General features: G+C 36.9%; 1 pseudogene across 2 annotated transcripts in view; it reads right to left on the reverse strand.

The window, feature by feature from the left end:
* Positions 1-9,535: 9,535 nt before the first annotated feature.
* Positions 9,536-27,124, reverse strand: part of LOC143229163 (toll-like receptor Tollo pseudogene) — a 65,742-nt pseudogene continuing 48,153 nt past the window's right edge. For both annotated transcript variants that reach the window (XR_013015702.1, XR_013015703.1), the window contains one exon: positions 9,536-14,767. The product of XR_013015702.1 is annotated as a toll-like receptor Tollo pseudogene, transcript variant X1 (transcript). The remainder of the gene's footprint in view (positions 14,768-27,124) is intronic.

Genomic DNA, 27,124 nt, shown 5'->3' on the forward strand with positions numbered 1-27,124 from the left:
ATAATTTTCTCACGGATTAACGACAAGGAATCATAATCCAGAAGTCCTGGGGCTAATGCGTCAGAGAATGTTATAGAAACGTATATATGACAAGTCCACTGTAATTCATATAATACAGTCACCTGTATTACATAAGTATCATCTATTGCCGTAAACTATTTTAAATGTTCAGAAATATGTGATAAATGCGCAAAAAAACACCTATATCTTCATTCCACAAAAATACATATCTATCTATATGTGGTTAAAAATTATATATGTAAATTACAACAAACACAGCATATTAAAAGAAACAGGGGACGGAAATGGTCTAGAGTTTAGCATGTCAAGACAGTTAATCTGAAGGTTCATGGTTCGTGTATCCTTGCCGCAAAAATGTTTTCTGCTCTTACACTTTGATCCATTGACGTGCTACAAGACTGACGGCCAAATCCTATTATTCGATCAGACAAAAGTAGTTCCAGAGTTGATAGTGTTAAGTGATGATTAGGTTCTTTCCCTTCAATATATCAGAGCTAAATTTTTAACATAAAAAACAGTTATTTTATCTAAAGTCAGACAACTTAGTAACCCTAAAATATTTTTTTGCATGAAAATATTAGCTGATTCAACACTTCATAGAATGAATATTGCATCCGCAAGAAGTTTATTTAACCTGTTTGATCCGCTTTGCCGAAAAGTATCTTTTCTTTCCTGCCTTTCATCGACGAGTGGTCTGCAATTAATTCATACATTTTGGAAGAATTGGGGAATATGACAATGTGGGAAAGAACAGAAAAGTGTCGAATCTACACGAGTTTGGAATTGCTGGTCCATTAGAACACTTTTTGTTATAAATGGGCAAATGATCATGCAACCCACGAGTGGAAGTCTCACAAAATGCCATACCTCCACGTAATATCTTAAGTTTTCTCAAGGATAAAAAGAGAAAGTAGATATTTTTGCTTAAGAAAGGCTGCCCTGATTGACGTTTGAAGTTGAATGAGGTAGTTCATGTTGGAGTGCTGTCGTCAAATACGATGCTCGATGGGCGAGAAAAGGTTATTTGATTTGAGGGACCAAACAAGACAAGTATTAACCATCCTCTCTAAGATTTTACAAAGGCAGCTCGTCAAAATAGTTGGGCAGTAGATTGAAAGAATCTTGGGATCCTCCTGGGTTTGAGAGGACAATCGCCCAGCACCAATCACCCATCAGGAAAAGTATTCTCCTGCCAAATCTGGTTAAAAATAGCCAGTAGCGTAGCAAGAGAGGCAGGAAAGAGATGGCCCAGAATCTAGTAGTGAATGACATCTGGTCTGACTGATGTACTGCCAAACCAATGAAGTGCATACTTGAGTTCCACCAGCATAAAGGAGCAATTATAGTCATAGAGACGATTAGCCCAGAAGAAAAGAGGTAATGGTTCTGCCTAAGTCTTGGTAGCAGAGAAAGTTTGAGATGAAGCAGAAGTACTAGATACACGAGAAAAGCTTTCACCATGAGCATCAACAATGGCTGGGCATCAACAACTTCCTGGTCATCAGAAAGCATAATCAAAAGGGGACAGAGTATACTGCCCACTGACCTTCCGAATCTTGTTGCATATGTCTTTGGAACTTGTGGTAGAGGAAATGCTAGTTGTGTACTTAATCCAAGATTCCTTCTGGCTTTGATGTCTAACCTGCCAAGCATGTGCATGGGCTCACTGAAAAGCAAGACAGTTTAAAAGTGTTGGATAATTTGGAAAGGTATCCCAGGCTTGTGTTTGTACCTTCTATGCTATGTGGCAGACAGGATTACACCACAAATAAGGATACTGTGAAAAATGTATAGAGGTTTTAGGAATACACTGATCAGCTGCCAGAACAATACATTCACAGTCACTGCTGCCATGCAATCATTTATCAATCGTTTACAGATGATGACAGGATCAAGTTCTGAGAGAGCAGTGAAAGAGGGCCAGTTGGCTGGTCCAACTTCCTTCGAGGCACTCGGGTCGGGTAATAGCGACCACGGCCAGTCTTTCTCAAAATGATATGAAAATGATCAATGTTTCGTGGGTTACAGTCAACCCTCCACAAAAGGTAAATGAAAAGTGTAGGAGATCATATAGAGAGATCAATAGCAATAAAATGCTGACAAGGTACATGAAAATAAGTATAAGATCCATTAGTAAAGAGAAAAGGTTGTGATCTGACAGCATACTCTGTGGAATTACTCCTCCAATCAATATTAGCACCACTCCAGAAGGGATTATATCCATTAAAATCCCCCAAGACGAAAAAGTACAGTAACTGTTCAATGAAGGCATCAAGGTCTGATTGATCATAGATCTCTCCAGGAGAGGGTAGAGAGAACAAGTAATGATGGTACAAACAAACTGAACACAGATAGTTATGACTTCTAAGAGTGTATCAAACAACTAAGACAGGGTGGACACATGCTGATCGATCAGCAGTATCCCCCTACATGAACTCGACCATCATAAAACCTGCAATTTTTGTAAAAGAAAACTGCCGAAAGGCGACTGCATTAGCATGTTTCAGAAACGTTTTCTGTAAGGTTTGGTTTTTGAATTTCGCGCAAAGGTAATCGAGAGCTATCTGCGCTATCCGTCCCTAATTTAGCAGTGTAAGACTAGAGGAAAGGCAGCTAGTCATCACCACCCACCGCCAACTCTTGGGCTACTCTTTTACCAACGAATAGTGGGATTGACCATCACGTTATAACACCCGCACAGCTGAAAGAGCGAGCGTGTTTGGTGTGACAATGATTCGATCTCGCGACCCTCACATTGCGAGTCGAGTGCCTTAACCACCTGACCCTGCCAAGCCAGGTCAAGTAGGTAGATCTCTGTCTGTGAATAAATATTACAACAGCTGAGGGAGTGAATTAATAATCGTTTTTTATTTCGGGGCTGGAGAAGAAGATAGATTTGAGGAAACACCCAAAGAGTTACGAAAAGGGGTGACAGGAACAGAAATGGAGTAGACAGACTGGTCAACACTTTTAACCATAGAGTGTAAAAGACTTGGCAAACGACACTTTTGGAGGTATGGGGACATCTGTCTGCATTCCTGCTGTAGCAGTGGAATGGATTGAATCAGCTTATATCCAAGACAGAGTGGGGACAATAACTCAAGCCTCTGGGAAGGAGTTATTGTTCACAGTCTTCAAGTATTGAATCTCTTTCTTCACCCCCATTTAGAGCAAGATGTTGAGTAAGAGAGGTGTGAACCACTACAGTTAACACAGTGTGATTCCAGTTCGTATTTGTATGTGTCGTGGTCTTTGCCACTGTAATAAACACGTGTTAAAGAACCATGACATGTCTTTGAGTGACTAAACCACTGACACTGGAAACATCCGAGAGAGTTGGAAATCTATGGCCAGTTCAGGTAACCTGCCTTGACTGTGACAGGTGGACGTGGTGAGGTAAGCGTCAAAATCAGAACATTCTTACTTATCACAATTCCGTCTTTGCAAGTGAAGATTTGGTGCACTGCAAAAACACCTTGGCTGACACATCCAGAGAAGATTTTCAACTCGGGAATGTTCTTCACGTCCCTCTCAACAATAACTCATCTTGAGGAAATCATGGAGAGTAACCTCAAATGGGTACACCCCAATGCTCTTCGAATTCAGGAGGAATTTAGTGTTTCTACCAAACTGTCCTCAGCTCGTTACTTTCTTACTGACTTAGCTAGTAAACTCCTCTACTCCCTTTTGAATTAAAAAAAGGCATTTGCCCTAAGAATTTCTCAGAAATCTAGGCACAGAAACTGACTATGATGGTGATTGTTGAATACTCATCCATTCGTGGCCATAGACCAATTATTATTTTTTCTCAATTTATTTTATGTTTATGAATGGGGAATCCATAATAAAGTAAGAACATTTCAGCACTCACTGTCTCCATTCACCACAGAGCCCTACGAGAGAATGCTAAATAAGGACATTGCAGCAATACCAAGGTTTTGTGAGCACTATACCTAACACCCATATCAGACACAATGTTCACAACACCTGTTGAGAATGTCCAACACTGGTACTTGGTTGACCATAGATAGCATAAGGGAACCAACCAAATGAACTTGGGGTGGAGCAACCAAGGCCGCCCGTCTACAGGAAGTGAGGCCAAAGTAGTGCATTATGGTTCGAACCCTCAACCCCAGCATCCTCTCCTCTCCTTCTTAAGTCGCCTCGCACGGCAAACATATGCATAGATGTTCAGATCCCAGAAGGGGTAAACTGAAAGTACAGAATCCTTTCTAAGAGGTCCCCTCAACAGGTATAAGAGCCCACCTCCTTGAAGAGGTGCAAGTTATTGCTGAATCGTTGTCTTGAAAGACTCCTTGTCCTCCAACGTGAAAAATAAAGCATTGAAAAGGAGTTGAATTGATGAGTATAAGTAACGACATTCAAATAAATTATGGATATTTTACCTTCTAAGTGTCACATAACTCTTTGTCACAATAATGTTGACACTTATAACACCCCAACAGCATGTACTGTTAGAACACAGGACAACATAACAATGGCCAATGTTCCATGTATTTCTTCATATGCTTACCATCAGTACCAAAGAAAGGTGAAACACGAATCTACATATCGTATTACAGATTTTCTGGCTTCCATAATCTACAGTTCCAACTGAAAGTACAACTGAAACGGTACTTCCTTGTTTTCATCCGAGGTAAGCAATTTCGGACTGCATGGCAGTTGCTTTGTGTTTGTTTATTATCTCTTATGTGGTACAGTTAAAAATGGTTGAACCCTATAAACACTGTTCAAGGGACCAGTCATCTGGAACACAGTTTGGTATCTGTAACACTATAAAGACTGTTCAATGATCTTTTCTTTTAGTCTATCACAAGTAGTTAGCGAGCACACTTTTGATTTAGTTTCAAGGCAGATGTCTTTGAGCACCTGATAACAGTCAACAGTTAATTAAATCGCTCTTGAAAAACGGACACCTTTTATGCAACTTTGAATGTCTTACTACTTGTCTTGTAGGTTAACCATGCTATACCTACATTTCTTTGCATTTATGGAGCTGAAGTGATGGCCTGACACATCACATAATCACTCAGTTTCGCATACACAAGTAAATGAATTACATTAAAACTGTGTTTAGTGAAGCCGAATAAAATAGAAAGTCATTGTATCAAAGTATTGACATTGATGTTGACAAGGGTAATCAAATAAGTAACAATGTTTATAAACTTCTCTTTAGAAGAAATAAGTTAAGTTACGAAAAGAAGGTAAGTCAGGTTAGTTGTCATTAAGTTTCAAAACATTGTAATGAATAAAACAGAAATCTAGCTTTATAGATGCGTACATTTCCCTTACATTGTATCCTACGAAGACTAATTTCTAGTGTATCCGCAACTTAATGGAAATATTAGATATTTCTAGAAAATTATAAAACATTGAGATAGTTTCAACAAAAAAGTACTAGAACCAGCATAAGAACAGTTGGAAAATGTAAAGATTTTAAAAGTGAATTAAATAGTTACCTGAAAGTTCAGTTAGTCCCTTATTCCAATTTTCATTGGTCAGTTTAAGCATTTCATTGTATGTGCAATCGAAATTCGAACATGTGCTGTCTGGTACGTTAGAGTTACTGCATAAGGAATGTTATAAAATATCATAACAGTTACCGCCGTAACAACCAACCATACGATCACTTTGTTTCAATTTTCATTATTATACAGTTCCCACATCCAGAGATAACTGTAATGTTGTTTGATTTTAAATTTTCTCTTAACATTTAAATTACAGAAAAATAAGAAATCTTTAAAAGTCTGGAATCTCTGAAAACAGAATTAAGTGGATAAAGTTTTTTGATATTCACAGATGAGGTTCCAAAAAAGGTCGTTTGATCTCAATACTGATCAATTGTTATTTTCTTACAATTTCAACCATACATTTGTATACTTAGATTTTAATGCACTTCAGTTCTAATTAGATAGTGGTTTGTACTTGTACATCCAGCTGTTATCTGTGCTTCATTTACTCAGTTGGCATAACCATAATTTTTTAAAACATCTGTAACTGGAGTTACACTCAATGAAACTGCATCCTTTGCACAAATATACGGTCTAAATATTTTAAGAAATAGTTCAAATGCTTGTTTAAAAAAAAATAAATAAAATTCTACCTAAGAATATTAAAACGTCCACAACAAATAAGTGATTCTGAAAATTCCTATAACTGAAAGATTCTTTATATTTATTATTGTGTAAAACAACTTCACAGTTATATAACCTTTTCGTTTGTTTTATCTTCAATACACTTTACCGAAGAATTGTTTGTTTTTAAATTTTGCACAAAGCTTCTCGAGGGCTATCTGTGTAAGACTGGAGGGAAGGCAGCTAGTCATCACCGCCCACCGCCAACTCTTAGGCTACTCTTTTACCAACGAACAGCTAAAAGGGGGCGAGCATGTTTGGCGCGACGGGGATGCGAACCCGCGACCCTCAAATTACGAGTTGCACGCCTTAACGCGCTTGGCCTTTACCGAAGAAAGAATCACTCGTACTTTAATAGTTTACTCGTCATAGTTCAATACTGTACCTACAAATTAACGTTAAATCTCCATAATTCTGATATAGAAATTGTCTCTTCTTTATCGACCACACAATGACTGCGATTGTTTCTTCCAAATAAGACAAAAACTGGTTGGATTATTTTTCCGCTCTTATATTTATAAAGCATTCAGAAAATCTAATAACTTGGTCTCCTATAGTTAATGAGACCCTTATTACAATACTTCAAGGTCTACAAGCAGTAATCATATTCCCTAAGTATTAGTGTCCAACTAAATTTGCTCCATAATCCGTTTCAGAGGATAAAGATTTTCACTACACAAACCGTATGATTATTATCGTTCAAAAAGACAATCATAAGGTTATAAAGATTTGTTTTAAAGTTTGTTTTAGGTTGTATAGATTTGCATTAAAGTTTGTTTTGTAAACTAAGTTCATCATAAATTTGTATATTTTACCAATTCACAATGACATTTTTGGGTAGTACGTCTGTTCTTCAATAAAATATTAAAACTACAAATATCCTTTTGTTAAGAAGCATAGATTAGTATATACAAGTTGTTTAGTCTGATGCATAGATCCATCTTGGTCAATTATGTTTCAAAACGTTCAAAAATTGTTTATTCGTAGCTACTGTTTCAAACGCGTGTCTTGTTGCTTGCTGATGTTAACACAAAGTATGTGTGTTTTCTTACAGCAAAGCTACATCAGGCTATCTGCTGAGCCAACCGAGGAGAATTGAACCTCTGATTTTAGCGTTGTAACTCCGTAGACTTACCGCTATACCAGCGAGGGGCCACAAAATAAGAAATTCAATGTTTTTTGTTGTAAACTTAATTTTATGCACAAATAATGTTGACCTACACCTGTTTTGCTGATCCTCAATAAAAGTATATATGTGTGGGTGTGTTTTAATGAGCAATGTACACATTAGTAACAAATTAAAAAAGTAAAGATATACTCTCATCAGAAATATGAATAATTAATTAAAGACAAGCTTAATTAAAAGACTAGCACCAGATCTTGCAGCTTTCCACAGGTTTGATAAACAAGAGTATTTAAGGAGTCTGGAGTATTAAAATATTACTGCGATGAATACACTTCAGATAAGAATAAAACTCGAAATATATAATAAAAATGGGGTTGAGAATTCCACTGAAAATATTCATTGATATAAAGAGTATCACTGTCACCCACCTTGAATACGATACTTGATACTAGGCTACATAAAGTTTCAAAAACGAAGTTTGTATTTTCAATAAACAGAGCAGAGAATAATCTGTGTTAAAATATAAATTAAAAAAAAACGTAACTTCTGGTGCAGGATACACACCATTGACTGACTACTATTTGTTTTTAAAAACATCTTGTAGTCATTAGTTTATTGAAAAAATGGTGAAATGTTAATTTGGTGACGAACTTGCATCAGAACAAGAAATTGTAAAATCAAAGCTAAAGTCACATTTCCAAAACAATTATTTTGAAAACTAAAGAATAAACTAGAACTAATATATTTCCAAAATAAATATATGCACTAAATATAAACATGCTCAAAAATTACGCTTTTTGACAATTGCTAACAAATTCTGGCATATTGATCCTTGCCAGTGAAAATGGATAATATTAAGAGAACTTCCGATAAGGAGAGCAACACTCGTGATCCAATGTTTCTTAGTTGCATCTTTTAAAGAACAGAAAAGACTGAAATACCCTGTGAGGCAGTTAACTAAAATAAAACTTCTTAGGTTAAACATTAATGCGTTTTACTTAAAACTTCATGTATGCATTTTAATAAATTAATTTTCTTAAATATTCGTGATTACTTGGATAAGTTTATTGTTTTGTTTTGGAATATAGTACAAAGCTACACAACGGGTGATCTGTGCTCTGCCCACCATGGGTATCGAAATCTGAATTCTATCGGTACGATTTCACGGACATATCGCTGTGCCACTAAGGGGAGGTGAGTGCTATTTGGATAAGAAACTACTCATCCGTACATACGTTGTCGTTCAAGACTAGTATTGTCAACAACAGTATTGTTGTTTTCTTAAAGGGTGAATGTTTAAACTATTCTTAAATTATCTCAATATGGTTGATAAATACCTCACTTTTTAGTTATTCTTTTAAATTCAGTTTTGTGCCCCGCTCAAATGATTCTTAATATTAATAATTGAAGAGACAAAGAGGACCAAGTACAGTATATTAAAACTATTTTGAATATGCAAACAATTCCATATTTATTTCTCACAAACTCATTCCTTAAGTATATACATGCATACATATTATAAATACACACACACACACACTGTTCAACAACGACTAGAGCACAAAAGACTGAAATTACCCCTTGCCATAAACAAAAGCTAAATTCATCTTACCTAAACAAGATTCCTAATTTTCTGCAGCATCTACTTTATGCTTATATATATATAATTACCTTATTCTCGAGAGAAATTGAGTTAACAAGTGATACCAAATATCCTGGAGTCCTACCGCTTACGAATAATCAGAAGCCATTCTAAACTGAAGATTACAACAATGTAACTATAACAGAAATATGGTACTTTTTAGGGTTAGGCATTTAATCAGTCTCACAGCTTACAAAACTAAATTTGGATTTCGATACCCGCGACTGGAAGAACACGAATAGCCCATCGTGTAGCTTTACACTTAATTTATATAAAAGGCATTTTGCAGAAAAGTGATATTAACATACACGAGTGGCTTCTGTTAAGCAAAAACTACATATACTGTAACTAGTTACGTTAGGAGTCACTTGAAATGATGTTTGTGTATTCACAACAGTGGCTAGTTTACCTCTGTAAATCCAGCTTATAAAGTACGTCTGTATAATGCAACACATTCACCAGAAGGGCAAAAAATATCACTGCATCATGTTAGTTTTTGAAAACTTATATTATGTGACATCAATGTTAAAAAACACAAAGTTGTATTTAGTGAGCTGAACTATTTTCTTGCAAGAAAATCTTTTAACACAGTTCACTAGATAGCACATTTATTCACCAAATAATTACAAGTCATAGAATTGGACAGTGGTCAGCTAAAGCAAGGTGTGTTGGTCTTAGTGTTATACAAAAAGTAGGTTTTGTACTGTTTTCTGCAGCTTCATAACCCTTTAATTTCAACGAACATAACGTATTGTTAACGAAAGTTTCTCTGAATACAAAATAACATTTAGACAAACAAGAATAGTGTATTTTCAGAAACGAGTAACTAAGTTAACACTTCATTAGTTTTGATAACACTGCACAACAAAGTTTTTGCTTCTTGAACACTGTTGGGTGTTCCTTATAGATTTTTGGCTTTTATTCACGAAAATCACATCCAAATTTGCCCATCACGTACCGCTTCATCGAAATATTCAGTTTTGCTACAATGGAGAAAACGATATCAGGGCAATTGGAATCCATCAATGCTTGCTGACTACTGTTGGACACTGCAACGTGATGCACCTGACATTGAATACAAACGAAAATCAGGAGCAAAACACTTTTAATTATGTTGAACTTAATAGCGTATTAGAAACATAAACGCAATTAAATACGTTATTGACGATAAACAGTTAACTATTTCTCAGAGTTCCTACGTGATGAAGCAAAACCAAAACTATTTGTGCATACCTACCAGGTACCTGTCACAATCAGCAAAAACTTTTCAGTAAGCAAAACGTTTCAAAAAAAAATTGTTGTACAGTGTAATTCATTAGATAGAAAGAGACAAAGTTTGTTTTAATTATTATAGTTTCATCTGAGAGGTGCACACGCGAAAACGTAAATCTGATAAAAGCATGATGTAAGCTATTTTATGTTTTACATAAAAAGCGGTACCAGAATTTCGGTATTAGGGTATTCTGAAGAAAACAGTACAGAACTACATTGTCAAATTGCCACTAAATAATTTTTCTTATGACAAATCAACTAACTGATGCTTTCCAGTTACCCCATTTTTCGATCTGTGATCATCTACTAGCCTTTCAAAAAGATTGCATAAACCAGTTACTAAGATCGATAACTACAATATATATAAACATTAACTCGATATCGAGTGTTTCGTGCTAAATTCATCTCTTCAGTGATGTTCTAAAGTACGAAATTAATTTATCACGAAAGTTATACTTCTTAAGTCTTCATAGACAATCATTTATTGAACTTTGTAAATCTTGTCTATCACATAATCAAACATCAGATGAGTTCCAATTCTGAATTTTCGCAAAATACTAAAAACACAAAACCAGTTACACCAGTTTTACAGAATTTCCTGGCAAGCTACGCTCCTCTAGCTGGGTTTCTGGGCACGTGATGTGTTTGCTGCTGCCTCGACCATCCGGAAGAGAATACCTCAGTTTTTCCCAAAACCTCTTCTCCCCCCAACGAATGACTACTGCTGACCTTAGGCACAAGCGCGTATCAGCGTCCATGTGCTTAAGCGAAGTGTTGTCCAAAAGCACAACCACTAGGCAATGGTGTCGATTACACCTAGTTTCATGGTGAGCAGACTTCAGTTCAAAACGACACCATTCATTTTTGAGGAATTGCTCGGAAAGCACAACCACCGTTCTGTGACTGCACTCGATTGCTTCCGTGATAGCTTCTGCCACATATCCGACCATGGGAAGATCACGGTAACGCAGACATAATCTCTGCTGTGGGCTTGCACATTCGAGCTCTGGAGCCAGTATTTGTGCCACGAAAGCTTCGTCTTTTTTACAGTAGGATACAAAAGCATCGAAAAGCTTCTCAGCTTCTGGCGTGTAATGATTCTTATGAAACAGTCGTATGCCATATTTGGTATAGAACCAGATTTTGATTTCCTGCCTATATACACACAGTAACGCCATTATTACCACTATAAATAGAAATGCAATACAGCCCACAATTATGAAAGGCATGTAATCATGTACTGTGAAGGCAGCTTGGAAAATCGTTATAGCTGTTAAATTTCCACAAGCAGAAACGTTGAACGTTAAAATAAAGGGCCCTGCAGTGGTATTCTCATGGCATCGGATATTTGTAATATCATAAACATTTTCCCTGTGTAAGAATAACCAATCCTGAAATGCAGCCAGAAAGTCACAGTCACATGTCCAACTGTTATGACCAAGAGATAAGACCTTAAGGTTGGGATTAAGTGCAAGTATCCACACCTGAAAATGTGTAATGTAATTATTGTCTAAGAATAGGTACTCCAAGTGTATAAGGTGAACGAATGTTACATTATTAATTGTTCGAACTTGATTGTGTGACAAATGAAGCTCTCGCAACATACTAAGGTTTTGAAATTCAAAGCCCTGAAGAGCACTCAACTGATTGTGTTCCAAGTGAAGTATTTCAAGAATTAAAAGCCCATTAAATGTCCGGTTATGAATTATGTGAATATTACTATTGTTCAGATAAAGAACCTTCATGTTTTTTCGACCAATAAAGGAGTGACTCGAAAGACGAGACATATCTGTGCCATCAAGATAAAGATCAGTCACATCCATGGGGATTCTTTGTGGCATTTTGTTGTAGCTACTGGAGCTGCAATCCACAATATTTGTATTCCAAGTCTGGTCTGAGTAGCACGTACAGTTTTCTGGACACACCATTTCACAGTCACAAGCATCAAACTCACAGCAATGACACAGTGCAAAACAATGGCTTTGGTATTGACACAGAAAATCTTGTGGTGTTGTTTTGGAGAGACTAATGGAGGTGGCATGCCGTTTGAAGGGTAATTGGCACATAACTTTGTCTAAGTCTTCGACCCGTGGATACTGTCGTGTCTTATGCAAGCTGTTAATCCGCTGCAACCACTCCATGGTACAGTCACAAAAGAATGGGTTACCAGACACATGTAACTGGGGAAGAGTCTTATTTGAGGGAAAGCTATTCAAACGAAAACTGTTTATGTCCACTACCTGAAGGGAATTGTTGGACAGGTCAACATCAGTTAGGTTTTCTTTTCCCATGAACACAAAAGGATGAATCACGTTTATTCTGTTACTGTTAAGACGTAAATACCGAATGCTATTTGGAAACGAAGCAGGATTAATTTCTGTAATGATATTGAACGAAGCATCAAGATATTGCAGTTTTAGAGCTGATTCCAACTCAAAGTAATTGCCTAGAGAATCCACTCGATTGTCATGAATGTCAAATGTTCTTAGTTCAGCAGGTATTAGGGCATAATCAAACCACTTGATCTGATTTCGGGAAACATTTAGGAACCGAAGATTGTGTAAGTTCATAAACAAACCATTGATGTCAGTGAGAAGATTGTCCTTCAAAAGCAAGGTTTCTATGCTAGGTGTTTCTTCTAGCATGCCATGCTCCAACCACTGAATAACGTTACTGGAAAGGTCCAGATATGTCAACGATGGGAGATCTCTGAAAATCCCTCTTGTAAGGTTCCCAATCTGATTCTTTTGAAGACTAAGTTCGTTTAGCTGTTTTAATCCTACAAAAGTTGCGTTAGTTAAACTGGCCAGTAGATTATCTGAGAGATCCAGACTTTTGAGAAACTGTAAAATAGTCAGTGCTTTTGGTGTTACATCTAGACGATTTCCACCTAACTTCAAATCTTGAAGATTGCTACAGTTTTTCATTCCTTCTGAATGAATACTATCTATGCGGTTCATTTCTAAAGACAAAAAACTGAGAACGTAAAGGCCATTCAACGTGTGGACATCAATGTACTTAAGCAAATTGTAACTCAGATCTAGTGTATGTAGATTGTATAAGGAAGCAAAGGCATTATCTGTTATCTCTGTAATCCTGTTATGACTCAAAAAAAGCATTTGTAGGCTATACTGTGACTGAAAAGTTGAGGAATTAATAAACCCCAAGAGATTATGACTCATGTCGAGGACAACAAGTCTAATAAGATCAGTTAACGTCTCAGGAGTCACCCATTCGCTGGAGATGGCATTCCTGCTAAGATTCAAGGCCAAGATCTGCTGCAAACCACTGAACTGTTGAGGAGCCAATAATCCAAGAGAGTTGTTCTGGAGGTATAAGGCTCGAAGTTCTCCAAAATGATGAAATAAACTTGGAGGAATGCTAGCCAACTGATTGCTCGACAAGTCAAGAATCTGAAGTTTTGTAATTTCTTTGAATGTATCGGCTTCGATCTGTGATAACTGATTTTTCTGAAGATTTATCTCAATAAGTTTGGTAAGTGATACAAAAGAGTTCCTGTCAAGTTTCTGCAGATTATTGAAAGATATATCGAGCTTTGTAAGCTCTTTACCACAAGAATTAGGTTGCTGCTCCACTAAAACAGTTAGATCTTGCAATCTATTATGTGTAAGATTAAGTTCTTTTAAATTGGACAGATCACAAAACAAAGACCTTGGAAGTTCAGCAATATTATTGAATCCTAAATTTAAAATCTCAAGACTTTTCAGAGATGATAAACTTTCACGTTCTATTTTTAAGGAAAAAGAGCTCCACTTACTACTATGGCTATGAAGAGTTAAGTTTTTCAATTGGTGTAAACCATGAAAAACTCGTCTGGGTAAAAAAGGAAGTTTACAGTGAGCTATGTACAAAGATTTTAGGTGTTGCAGATCACTAAATGTATTGTTACTTAAATGACTTTCGACAAGCACTTGATCACAGATAAGGTGTAAACTCGTGGTACGATCTCTCTCGATTAAGCTAAAATTTGTACTTTGTCTACCACTTTTAAGAGCCATAACGTTACATGTTAACAGCACCTCATCCTCACCAGGATTCGGTGTTTTCCAAATGCAGTCTTCTGGAGCAACATATTGACGAGCAGTGGTACTAACAAGAATGGTAAAAAACACTACAACCAGCAGTATCGAAGGCTGAATCAAACATTTTGTAAGGAATATATTGACTAATGACGCAAACTGGTCATTCACCGTTGAGTGGTTCATATATACTGCAGAATTGTCCAGCCTAGATAAACGCAAATATTTCCTACAGAAATGGTGCAGTAATTTGTTCTCCCACTTCATGTCTTCGCCTTTTGGTGACCTTCTCATTACAAAGCCAGGACGGACCACATCACTTGTATATTTCGACAATATTCCGTAAACACGCATCAGATGACTCAGGAAAATAGTCTCTGTCAACTAAAGCTGGAACAATTTTTCTGGTCAGTTTCAAACACCATATTCTTTTCGAAACAAGTACACAGTAAATTGTAACTGGTACATGGTCACATTGGTTTCTTCACCGTCAAGATTCTACGTCAGGAACCTATGATAAAAAGAATAATGTTCACAATAAACCTTGCTTCCTCTATAATATATATAAATTCAGTATTAATAGATCTCAAACGAAAAATCAAAATAAAATTTAATAGTAAAATCACATTACTCAGATGAAAGATGGCAAATTAATATTTGAAACGAGCGTAGAATCGTAGCAATTACTTTATTAATTAAAACTTTCAATTAAAATTTCCCAATAAGATGCGCGCTCATTTGCTCACGATTTAGCTGAGAAATTACTTATGTTCCGCGAACACTAACCAGTGACTCCAGCTGTTTTTGGATATTTTTCTTTTTCACAGTATATTATTTTTATTCAAGATATAACGTAAACTAATCAAGAAGTATTAACTTTTGTTTCTTTTTGTTGTTTTCATTTCAGGAACACACGGATACAAGTTTTGTTCGTATATGTGAAGGCTTAGTGTTCTTATTAACTTTATCAGCTCTTCGTTTGCGGTTTGTATAAATCTGCCTGCCAAATAAATTTCACGGCTGGGGCATTTGCTTATCCAATTTTAATGTACAGGGTGGCCAGTAAGTCCCTACCCACCCATATACCTTATGTATCCAGTGTACCTGTGTGGTGTCACCAGTATTCTTGCGCTCATGTACCTACGTACTTGTCACAATACGCTCTTCAAGTGTAAATGGGCTTACATCGGCCATATTTCTCTGAAAAAAAAAGAAACAAATTTATAATACATGCGTAATTTAATATAACATAACAACATATGGATGGGTAGGGACTTACGGGCCACCATGTACAATTTACTCATGCGATGACAAATGTTCTTAGTATGATAAGAAAAAATAACAATAATAATCCTATCTCACCGAGACAGATTTAATAGCCAACAACAAAAATCACAATTTCTAATACATAAATAGTTTTTTGTTGGTTTTTATTTTGTTTGTTTTTGAATTTTGCACAAAGCTACTCGAGGGCCATCTGTGCTAGCCGTCCCTAATTTAGCAGTGTAAGACTAGAGGGAAAACAGCTAGTCAACACCACCCACCGCCAACTCTTGGGCTACTCTTTTACCAACGAATAGTGGGATTGACCGTAACATTATAACGCCCCCACGACTGAAAGGGCAAGCATGTTTGACGTGACGGGGATGCGAACACGCGACCCTCAGATTAAGAGTCGCACGCTTTAACACTCTTGGCCATGCTGGGCCGGTTTTTTATTTCCCATTTGAAAACTCAGTATTAAGTAAGACATACAATTCACATGCGTCATATGAAGAATGTTTGCTCTACCACGAAACAACTCCACAGTGTTTACAGCAACTGCCCTGAGAGCATAGGGATAAATTGTAGTTCGTTATTGTGGAATTGCTTAAAACCACAGGAAAAACATCTTTCACGACAAACATCCTCACGTCTCTGAAATTAAACAGATTGCTAAAAACATGTTTAAAACGTAGCACAAATGGTAAAACTGCGAAAAACGACTGTAAAATAACAAAAAGTCCAAATACTGTTAAATCCACGATCAAGACGACTTTTCGTAAATTTTTGGTTAATCTTATGTTACAACAGTATCAAAAATACAAGTGAAAAAATATTTAATATAAAAACATAAAGCTCAAATTATCTACTCGCTTACATATCATTCACCAACATTTAGGTTCGCATATTAAGTTAGAGTAATTTTGATTCTGCTTGTCACAATGCTCAGTGTAATCAACTAAAAATTTGGTGGATCCATTCATTTTATCCGTAAATTACATAGAAAAAACCTCAGGAGTAATTGCAGTAATTAGATGGAGAAATTACATAGGAAAAACCTCAGGAGTAATTGCAGTAATTAGATGGAGAAATTACATAGGAAAAACCTCAGGAGTAATTGCAGTAATTAGATGGATAAATTACATAGGAAAAACCTCAGCAGTAATTGCAGTTATTAGATGGATAAATTACAATATCAACAATAGTTGTGTTTGTACATTTTTGTACGATTCGTATGTTATAACAAAAGGCACGGCCCCCACATGTAATAAACAGTAGTGCCACACACTAGGGACTGGAGTAGCAGTCCCAAACATTTTGGTGCACCCGATGAAATCTAATTAGCACTTTCCGCTGCCGCAAAGACTTTATCTCGTTTTGAACCGAATAAATAGCGTAACCCTTCGATTATCTGATTTGCACGATGGCATATCCAGCCCAGGCATAAGATTTACCAAAGAATAAAACGATACTGTTATAAGTATCTCATTCATAGATCAAACAGAAAGTAAAAGTTCTGAGAATACTTAATTTGTGCTGATGCTTATCACATTTTCATATAAAGAACAAATAATTTGTTACATTTACCCCCTAACTGCTCTTTTCATGCTTACAACTACGAGAAAACTTAAACAAAACATTTCAATTAAAAATTCTTAGGGCTAATAAGCCGCACTTGTACTATATTAATGTATAGCTTATATTTTTAGGCATTATATACGAAAGGTGAACTCCTTTTCTGGATAACGTAGTTTATTCTGTTTGAGCTGGAAACGTGTTGTCATGAATGCAATTAACAACATACTAAACACCCACAATAAGTGAAAAAGTAAGGAAACAAAGCCACTTTACTAAATAAGTTGTATATACTACAAAGTAGTGTGATTAAACTTAGGAAAAAAGAATATACACTATCGCGTTGTAAAGTATACGAAAAAACAGTTCTACTACAACACACATTGACAACTTTCAATTCTATTTTCTAGTTCTAATAATCTGAGTGAAACAAAAACAAAAACAAAATAAGGAACGAAAAGGTCGGCTGGGATACGACAGACAGTAGTAGTTATGATCTAGCCGCTATTTATATCATTATTTTATGAACATCTGTTACGGGGTGAAGTAGAAAAGATAAATGAATTAGGATTATCAATTTTCCAATCACTTACACATCAGAATTATGATAAGGATTAATTACAGTATTATTTATACATATTTTAACATCTATTATTAGTTGCAGTAGTACTTGAATTATTTGTTATTAAGTGCTGGAGAACTAGCAGGTTAGTCTGGTTACAATAGAATGTGTTCCATATTTTTCTGAAAATGATGCACAATTATTAAATTTCATGGATATTTCCTTCTTTCACCTTAAGTATAATTATAAAACTCATTTGGTTAACAGTACAATTCAATCAACAAAAAAGTACTTCCATGAACCCAGAATTTATAACCACGTTCCTACAAAATTTTACTTCAAATAGTTTTATTTATATTAAAGTAATTTGACAATTTTTCTTCATTCTAATCTAAACCAGGCCTATTACGAGAAAGACATTACCCTAAATTAAAATGTTAAAAAATAAAATGCTTCAATTACAGTGAATTTAGCAGAGATTGAAGAATATTTCAAAATATTTTTTTATGACCAAAATTTGTGGGTTTTATAACAAATATTCTATCTTATAAAAGGAAGCACCTTACGAGAGATTTGTACACTGGGGATGTAATTACTAGCAGCTCTAATGTTTTTTTTGTTTTTTTACTGGACTTCTAAGCCTGGTGAAAAACACCATTTCCATAAGTAATATTTTTACGATGTCTGTACAGTGGTTGGTTAATTTAGTGTTTTATGGCACAAAGCAGCTAGGTTATCTGCACCAAACATCCGATAAAAAGTTAAAATTAAATTTAGTAAAATTCATAAAAAGAAATTAAGATAAAACAAAACAAAGTTTAAAAAACTACATTAATATCATTAAAACCAATGTTTACATCTAGTCTACAAAGGTAAGAGAAAAACTACAGCAATACAAGTTGTAAAGCACTTTCTGTAGCATAATTGTAATTATCATAACTCGATAGGAAGACTAACAGGTAAATACAAAAACCACCATCTGTCACCTGAAGTTGACCTTTCCAGTCCTAGTTTCGAGTATTTTGAGGTTACGGCCATTTTCTAATTTCAAAAGGTCCAATGTATAAATTCAAAAATGTTAATGACATTAAAAAGATTAACTAAGGTGGACAGCGTCACCATCACCAATAACACTGTCTAACGTTATGGACAACACTTGGGACCGAACAGTGTTAAAATGATGCCATCGATGAGAGTCATAACGATTGCAAGAAAGTAAAATGTGGCTTATTATTCCAGGTAAAAGAAAACGATGAGTTAAACACTGTGACCAATGCGTAGTCTAGTTAGAACAACTTCCTCTTTCCGATCCTTACGGAAGCAAGACAGCCAAAGTTCAATAGAGGGTTTTATTTGGAAAAGCTCGTTTTCACGTTGCTCACTTTCACGTTGTTCACTCCTAGTCGACTGCCAGCTGGTATGGAACCGAGCCTTGAATACAGGACCACAGTCCATGTATGGAACAGGCACAGCAATGACAGTGCCAGAGCAGATAGATTTAGCTGTGGTGTCGGCGAGCTCGTTCCCGCAAATACCAATGTGGTCCGGTATCCAGAAAAACTCGATAGAAGTAGATATTAAAGAGAAATGGGCCAGTCAGTTTTGAATATCGGTGAGAACAGGGTGCGAAATAACGTGAAGCGATTCCAGGGCCAGTAGAGAACAATGCGAGTAAGTATAAATAGTGCAGTTTCAGTATTGCTTAGCTTCTATGTGGTCCAGGCAAGAGAAATGGTGTACAGTTCAGCAGTGAACACAGAAGCTGTAGAGGGCATTTCTGCACACAACAAACCATGGCAGAGCCCATGCAGGCACCTGATACCGAACCATCTGTATAAATAAGAATAGAAAAATGGTTCAAAAGATGTTCAGCAAATAATAAACAGTATTTCCAATTGGGAGAGTCTGCTTTTCTCAGACGGCTTAAAGATAGGTCACATATGGGAACTGTAAGAAGCAATTGTGGGATGGGCTGACCAGTGCATACAGCAATGTTATCCAAGGACAAATCCAATTCATACAACTACACCTGGATATGAAGGCAAAAAAGGAGCGATAGCAGATCGTTTGCTCTGAAAAAATGTTGCCCACTGAGAAAGGAAAACACAACCCCCTGGTGGGATGCTTTGGTAAGGAACGAAGTTTCGAAGCATATAGTAAAGACAGTTGCAAATAGCAGAGGTGCAAAGAAGGTTCATGAGACAATGTATAAGTTTTGAATTGGGGAAGTGCAGAAAGCCCCAGTGCAGAGCCAAAGCCCTTGATGATGAAGGGAATCCAGCATCTTCAAAGCCAAGATTCTGGCACAGCCATAGACCAGTAACCAATAGTCGAGTTTCAATCAAATAAGATCATATATCTTTAGCACAAAACATCAATCTGCTTTCCAAGTGATGGAAGAGAGGACACAGAGAATGTTCAGTGCTCTTGTACATTTGACCCATGTCTGCTTGATGTGTGGTATAAAGGTTAGCTTACGATCAAAGATAAGCCCCAAGAACTTTGTCTCGGGGACCACAGGCAGCACAACTTCACCAATATAAAGTTCAGGATCAGGAAAAATACCCAGTTGGCAGCAAAAGTGCATGCAAAGGGTTTTAGAGAAAGAGAAGTTAAAGCCATTTGCTGTGGTCCACTACAGTAAACAATTGAGGGCAGTATATAGCTGCCGCTCAATATACCTCATGTTCGATGACTGACACAAGATGTAAAAGTCATTGACATAGGCCCATTTGCAACACTAAGAGGGAGTTATTCAGTGATGTCATTAACTTTTATACTGAAAATTGTGACACTCAAAACACAGACCTGATGGACTCAAAGTTTCTGTAGAAAAGAACGGGAAAGTGTCGAACCCACACAAACTTGAATTCTCCTGTCCAGTAAACAATTTTTAATAAAAATGGGCAAATGACCATGCAACCCATATAGGTCGGTTTTATAATGCCATACCTCCAAGTTGTATGCATAAGCCTTTCAATGTCAAAGAATACTGATACACGATGTTGTCGTTTGAGAAAGACTATATTCTGATGGACGTTTCAAGTCAAAGCATGTGGTCCATGGTGGAGTGATGTCGTCAGCACCCACACTGGGTGGGTGAGAGGAAGTTGTTTGATTCGAGAAATCAAATGAAACAAGCATTAACCATCCTCTCTGAAGTCTTACAGAGATAGCTCGTCAAAGCAACTGGACGGTACTTTGAAGGAATCTTGGGATCCTTCCAAGGTTTAGAGAAAGGTAGGACAAAAGCCTAGTAACATGCATCAGGAAAATATCCTCCTGCCAGATCCAGTTAACAATAATCAGAAGAATAGCAAGAGCAGCAGGAGATAGATGGTACAGCATTTCATACTGTACATCATCAGGACCAACCAATGTACTGCCAGACCAATGAAGGGCCAAGTTTGAGTTCCACCAGTGTAAAGGGACGATTATAGTCAAAGAGACAATCAGCTCGAACGAAAAGAGGTGATTGCTCTGTCCGAGTCTTGATGGCTAAGAAGGTGGAGGAAGAAGCAGTAGTGCTAAATATCCAAGAAAAACTTTCACCTAGAGAATCGGCGATGCTCTGGGTATCAGCTACTTCCTGGCCATCAGAGAGCAAGATCGAGGGGGGACAGAATTATATTGCCCACTGACCTATCATATCTTGTCCCATATGACTTTGAAATTGGTGGTAGAAGATATGCTGGTTCTAAACTAAATCCAAGATTCCTTCTGGCTTTGATGTCTTACCCACAAAGCATGTACAGGCCTGCTCTGAAACGATGCGATTCGAGAGTGTGGGATATCTACGAAAAGTATCCCATGCCCGTTTTCGAGCCTTCCGTGCCATGTGGCAGGCAAGATTCCACCAGAGACAAGGATTTCGTGGAAAAGGGGTCGAGGTTTTAGGAATACATTGAGCAGCTGCTGGTATAATACAATCAGTTACTGTTACCCCACAATCGTCTATTGATGGCTTACAGATGATGGCAGGATCATGTTCTGCAAGAGCAATGAAAGAGCCAGTTTGTGTGATCCAGCTTCCACCGAGGCACGCGGGTCGGGTGGGATCGACCACGGCCAGTCTCTCAAAATTATAGGAAAATGATCACTGTCTTATGAATCCTTTATGAAAAATGGCAGAACAGAAGGGGAGCAAATTGAGAAATGAATAGCAGTAAAGAACTGACGAGGCACATAGAAATAAATAGAAGAACCAGTATTGAAAAGAGAAAGGTTGTGATCAGAGAGCATACGCTCTACAGGGCGACTTCCCCAGAGCAGATAGTGTCAATTAAAGTCCCCAGGATTATAAATGGAGACAGCAACTGTTCAATGAGAGAACCAAGGTCTGATTTATCATAGGTCTCTCCAGGCGATAGGTAGACAGAACATACAGTGATGGTATGACCCAAGGAAAGACACACGGGATGGTAAAAAGCAGTCAGTGTTTTGATGTCATCCAGATTAGAATGTAAACCTGGGCAGTTCCATTGTGTCAAGGTGGCCATATTTATTTATGTGTAGGCGTATTGGGCGTAGAACGCTTCTGTTTACAACCACGTCTTTTCTCCTTACTTTCCTTATTCGAGGGAGATCTATCGACCTCCATGGATCCTACCCTGGGTCGATTGGGCAGGTCTTTGCTGTTAGAAGGGGATTCCAGAGACTGAGGACGTGAACGAATGATTGTTTTGCATCTTTGGGTGAGAGAGAAAGATGGTATCCGAGGAAATGCCTGTACCTGGAACCAAAAAATGTGGATCTTGGGGTTTGGTGGAATGTATATAAGGGACAGAGATAGGTGTCGAAGTTGATTCAACTTTTTTAACCGTGGAGGTCAAAAGACTTTTCATTTGTTTGGAGAAAACTTATTTAGGAGGCACAGAGAGATTTGTCTGTACTCCCACAGTAGCTGTGGAAGGAAGTGCAGCAGCAAACGTCCAAGATGAGGTGGTGGAGAGCAATTTTTGAGCCTTAGGATAGGTAATGTTATGAATCGTTTTCAAATGCTGCACCTCTTTCGTCCAACCATTTAGAGCAAAAATGAATTTAGGATTGGTGAAAGTCATTGCAATTGATGCAATGAGGGTCCGTTTCACACTCATAGGCATCATGGTTCTTGCCATTGCAATGAGCACACGTCAAGGAACCACGACATGATGTCTCCAAGTGACCAAACAATTGACACTGGAAACACTGGAGAGGGTTTGTAATGTATGGTCATACTCTGCAATTAAGATAACCTGCCTTGATGATGGCATGGGAACATGGTGACGTAAATGTCAGAATGAGGCCATTGGTCGGCACTATAATTCCATCTTTGCGAGTGGAGATATGCCTCACTGCAGAAATTCCTTGGGTGGAGAAACCAGTGAGAACCTCCAACTCTGGGATGTTCTTCAAGTCCCTCTCAGCAATAACTCCTCGTGACGAATTCAAAGTAGCATGAGGTGTAACCTCAACATGTATATCCCCAATTGCCTTTGAATGCAAGAGGAGTTCACTGTGTTGAGATGTAGATGTTTCCACCAATATGTCACCAGATCGAAGCTTCTTTACTGACTTTGAAGAGCCAACAAGTCCTTCTAGTCTCTTCTGAATGAAAAAGGGAGATATTTACCTAAAAAATTTGTCTCATAGTGAATGAAATATAAGAAAATGAGGTACAACAGGTTGTACAGATGGTGAGAATTGCTACTCAGAATCTTCAACGTGGTCATTTACCTAGACTGTGTTTTCACTATTTTATTAAGATTTGTAATTGGAGTATCCATAATAAAGAGAAGAAAGTTTCGATACCCACTAACTCCACCCACCATGGAGCTCTATGAAGGGATGAACTATAATGTCAAACAAGGACGATGCAGCAACATCATGGTTTCGTGAGCACTATATCCAAACACCAGCATCAGATATAATGTCTATAACATCTGTTAAGAATATCCAAAACTGGTACTTTGTTGACCCTAGCCCAAATGGGACAACCCCAAAGCCGCCCGTCTACATGAATTTAAGGCCAAAGTGGTGTATTAGGGTTGGACCTCTTAACCACCAAGATTCCCTTCTTCCCATTCACAGGTCGCCAGGCACGGCAAACACGTGGGTGGATGTTTAAATCCCAGAGGAGGTAAACTGAAAGAACAGAACCTTCCCTGGGAGGTCCCCTCGCCACGTACAAGAATCCACATCGAGGGGGTCGGTACAGTGTGCATACACTTTATTCGTATGAATAAACTGTAAATGCTTAGTTAATTTTAAATGTATGCATTAATCAGAATTTCCTTCTTAAAAATAACAAATGCTGGAATAAATTAATGGCAAAAAGTAATCGTGGTTACAGTCTGTTTCCTGCTTGATGTTAGGTTGTTCCCTCTGACTTTGATTACAACTTGACATCGTTGTGACAAAGTTTACGAGTGACTGAAAGTAATCTGGGGGTAATTCATAATGTTACACACAAATTAAGGCTTCCTGAAGTTCTAAGGTGCTTCTGTATTTCTCCTCTTGTACTTTGTTACCTTCGGCACTTTTCGGAAGGATTGAGGTTTAGAATGTTGTTACCTGGCTAGCATAGCAGCTTGATCTTCTCCCTTCCATTATTTTTCTTTATTTCACGCCTACTGCACAGAATGCATGATTATTAAACTTTTTTAGCTTTGTAGCATGGAGCAGAATCATCCTGCAATGTGAATTAGTCAGTTCTACCAAAGTTCTCAAACTGTTGGTTTTAATCCAGACTCCAGGATTTCGGATGTATCTCTTGGCAATGACAGTGTCTCTTCCAAAATACAGATGTACGGCTAGGGTTAGGGACGCCTATCTCCATATCACCTGACCCTGTGGATATTTCATAATTACATTTAAATACTTCCCATCAGACCTATATAGGATGAACTTTGATTTTTTCTAAAATAGATCACTTTGCTATGCACTGCTTCAGTCCATTCAGTCCAGTTTCGCCTCATCTTATTGGTGACGAGTAAGTTTCTTTCTTGGCTGTGTTGCTGAGAGTTCAGTCGAACGTAGAGAAGAAATGTGACTGTCCATGCAGTGACAATGATTCTGAAGTTTCCTGCCGTGTTGTTTTGAGATCTGTGGACAACCGACGACTCACGAGTCTCAAAAATATGAACTTCAGCTGTTATGGCAGCTTTCTTCCTACCCTTTCCCTTCCGTCGCTCAACATAACCAGCGTCATATCTCTGCATCAATCTGCTCACAGTAAACTGATCAAATATGATCTTTCTGCCTCGTTCATAGTAGTTTACCCAAAGAAACAATTACTTTTTTTTTCGTAAAATTAACTCGTAGCCTTTCATTATGGTATTATCACATACGTTGTAGCAGACAGGCTTGTAAACAGTCTTAGCAAGGACATTTACTCATAGTTAAAAAAAAAACTGATATGATACTTAGTCTGGGAATTTGATGATGCAAAAATTAACAGTATGTCATCGTCTACATGATACATTTGCGTTTGGGTCTCAGAAGTGACGACAATTCCGAAGAGTGAAAAATTGGGTAATGCAGTAAATTATTTCACCACTGTAAGTACGTTGAAGTATATACTTTGAAAAGGTAGAAACTGACGTTATAAGCTTTCAGATGTCGCAGTCAATTACAATTTTACGATCGTTAATATCTTCATGAATGGCATTTTAAAACAGTAGTACATAAAACCAGAATTGAAGCAGTAAGGTGATTTTCGTCAAAAACAGAAGCTGCATCGAAATTGAAAAATCTGAAGTTGCCAGGCATTATTTTCGAAGAATCCTTTTCGCTCTGCTATACTACAAACGGTATCCAATCCAAGGTTGTGGGGATGTACAGTTACGATTCATCACTTAGATATTTAACTAAGTTTCTGTACTGCAGTAAAATACAATGCAAGTGATATCACGCAAAAAAAAAAGTACTCTTTTTTGCGGGTTTTTCTTTTCAGTGAAAACGTTCACGATAGCCTTGTCCCAGTAAATCTAAAAGTCATTTTAATTAATTTTGTTCAATATTATAACTGTATTGATATTAAAGAAACAGGTAATCCCAAGATTATTAAATTGCAAAATGAATTAAGTGTTATTTTCTCTCTCTCTACTTTTTAAAACAACTACAGTTATTTAGACAGACAATCTCGACACTTCCACTAACAAAGAAAATTTTTCTACATTTTGGGCCAGATGTTCTTTTCAGGTTGTGCCTCAATAGCAACATGTCAAGCTCGTCAAACCGCCCAAAGCCGGTTTTCTTTTACTTGGTGCTGGACTCGTATGGAAACACCTGGTCATGCAGCGCTGTCTGAACAAAAGTATATGGTAGAAAGAATTAATAGCAAAAAAACGATGTACTACACTGATGTTAGTCATCTCCCCAGTGTGTCTAGAATATATAAAATGTTTGTGTTACTGTCTGTGCTACGGTTTATGAAATTCATAAACAATTCATTGTTCAAAAGTTGGTTTATAGTTTGATAATTGGTAACGAAGTTGGGAGTTAGGCGAAGTTTTTGGTTCTTTGTGATGAGTATGTACAAGTATTAAAAAGTGCACAAGTTAATTTTCTATCTTGTAAAATTTAAATTTGTTTAGCAAATTACTTTATTGACGTTTAGAAGTATAAATGCATTGTTACGGTGTTAATATAAATTCAAGTGAGAAAAATTCCTACATCAGAAGTTGGCGAACAATCACTCAGATTATGGAGACGAGGTCGTTTCTGTTTGGAATTAAAGTGTGCTTTCAAAGATATTCCAAACAGTACCATGTACGAAGTGCTACCTTTTCATTAAGTTTTATTCAAAATATCTACTAATAACCAGAATGATATAAATTAACATTCATTATGAATTAGTAATATGTTGACATCTGAATATATTAAATTATACACAAACATCTGCAAGCCTAACAACAAATATAAAGGTACTTACACCGTTAGTTTTAAATCATCGCAAAAAAATTCAAAAACTTGTATTTGGAAGGTCGTTTAAAACAAGCAGATTAAAAAGATGTTAATTTTAAATGATTTCAAAGCCATATGTATTCACGAAGTGCATGCGCTCTTCTTGCTTTATTCAACGTTCCGTCTTAAGCCTGTCCTAATACACAACCAACCATACTCCTTGGAGAGAAATATTTAAAAATCAAACTAAATCTATAATTGTCATATTGTTTGTGGTATGTCACGTTTTCACACTTCCAGCCTACATACAACTTGAAACATTTACATAATTTGCTTAAGCAGCTTAAATTTTTAATGAACATCATTCATCTATATCTCACAAAACATTCATTTTAAGAGTATGAACACTATTTGCAATTCTTAAATTTAGCAACAGATATTTTTGCAAAGCTTTACGTTTACAGAACTCATCTGATAAACACTTCTATTCAGTGTTTGGGCCGCGTATTCTCTTTCTCTCACTATGTATTTCCAACAAATCAGAGAAGAAACCCTTTGTAAATGTCAAACAATCTTTTAAAA

The sequence above is a fragment of the Tachypleus tridentatus genome, chromosome 10 (assembly GCF_004210375.1).
Source record: "Tachypleus tridentatus isolate NWPU-2018 chromosome 10, ASM421037v1, whole genome shotgun sequence".
NCBI lineage: Eukaryota > Metazoa > Arthropoda > Merostomata > Xiphosura > Limulidae > Tachypleus > Tachypleus tridentatus.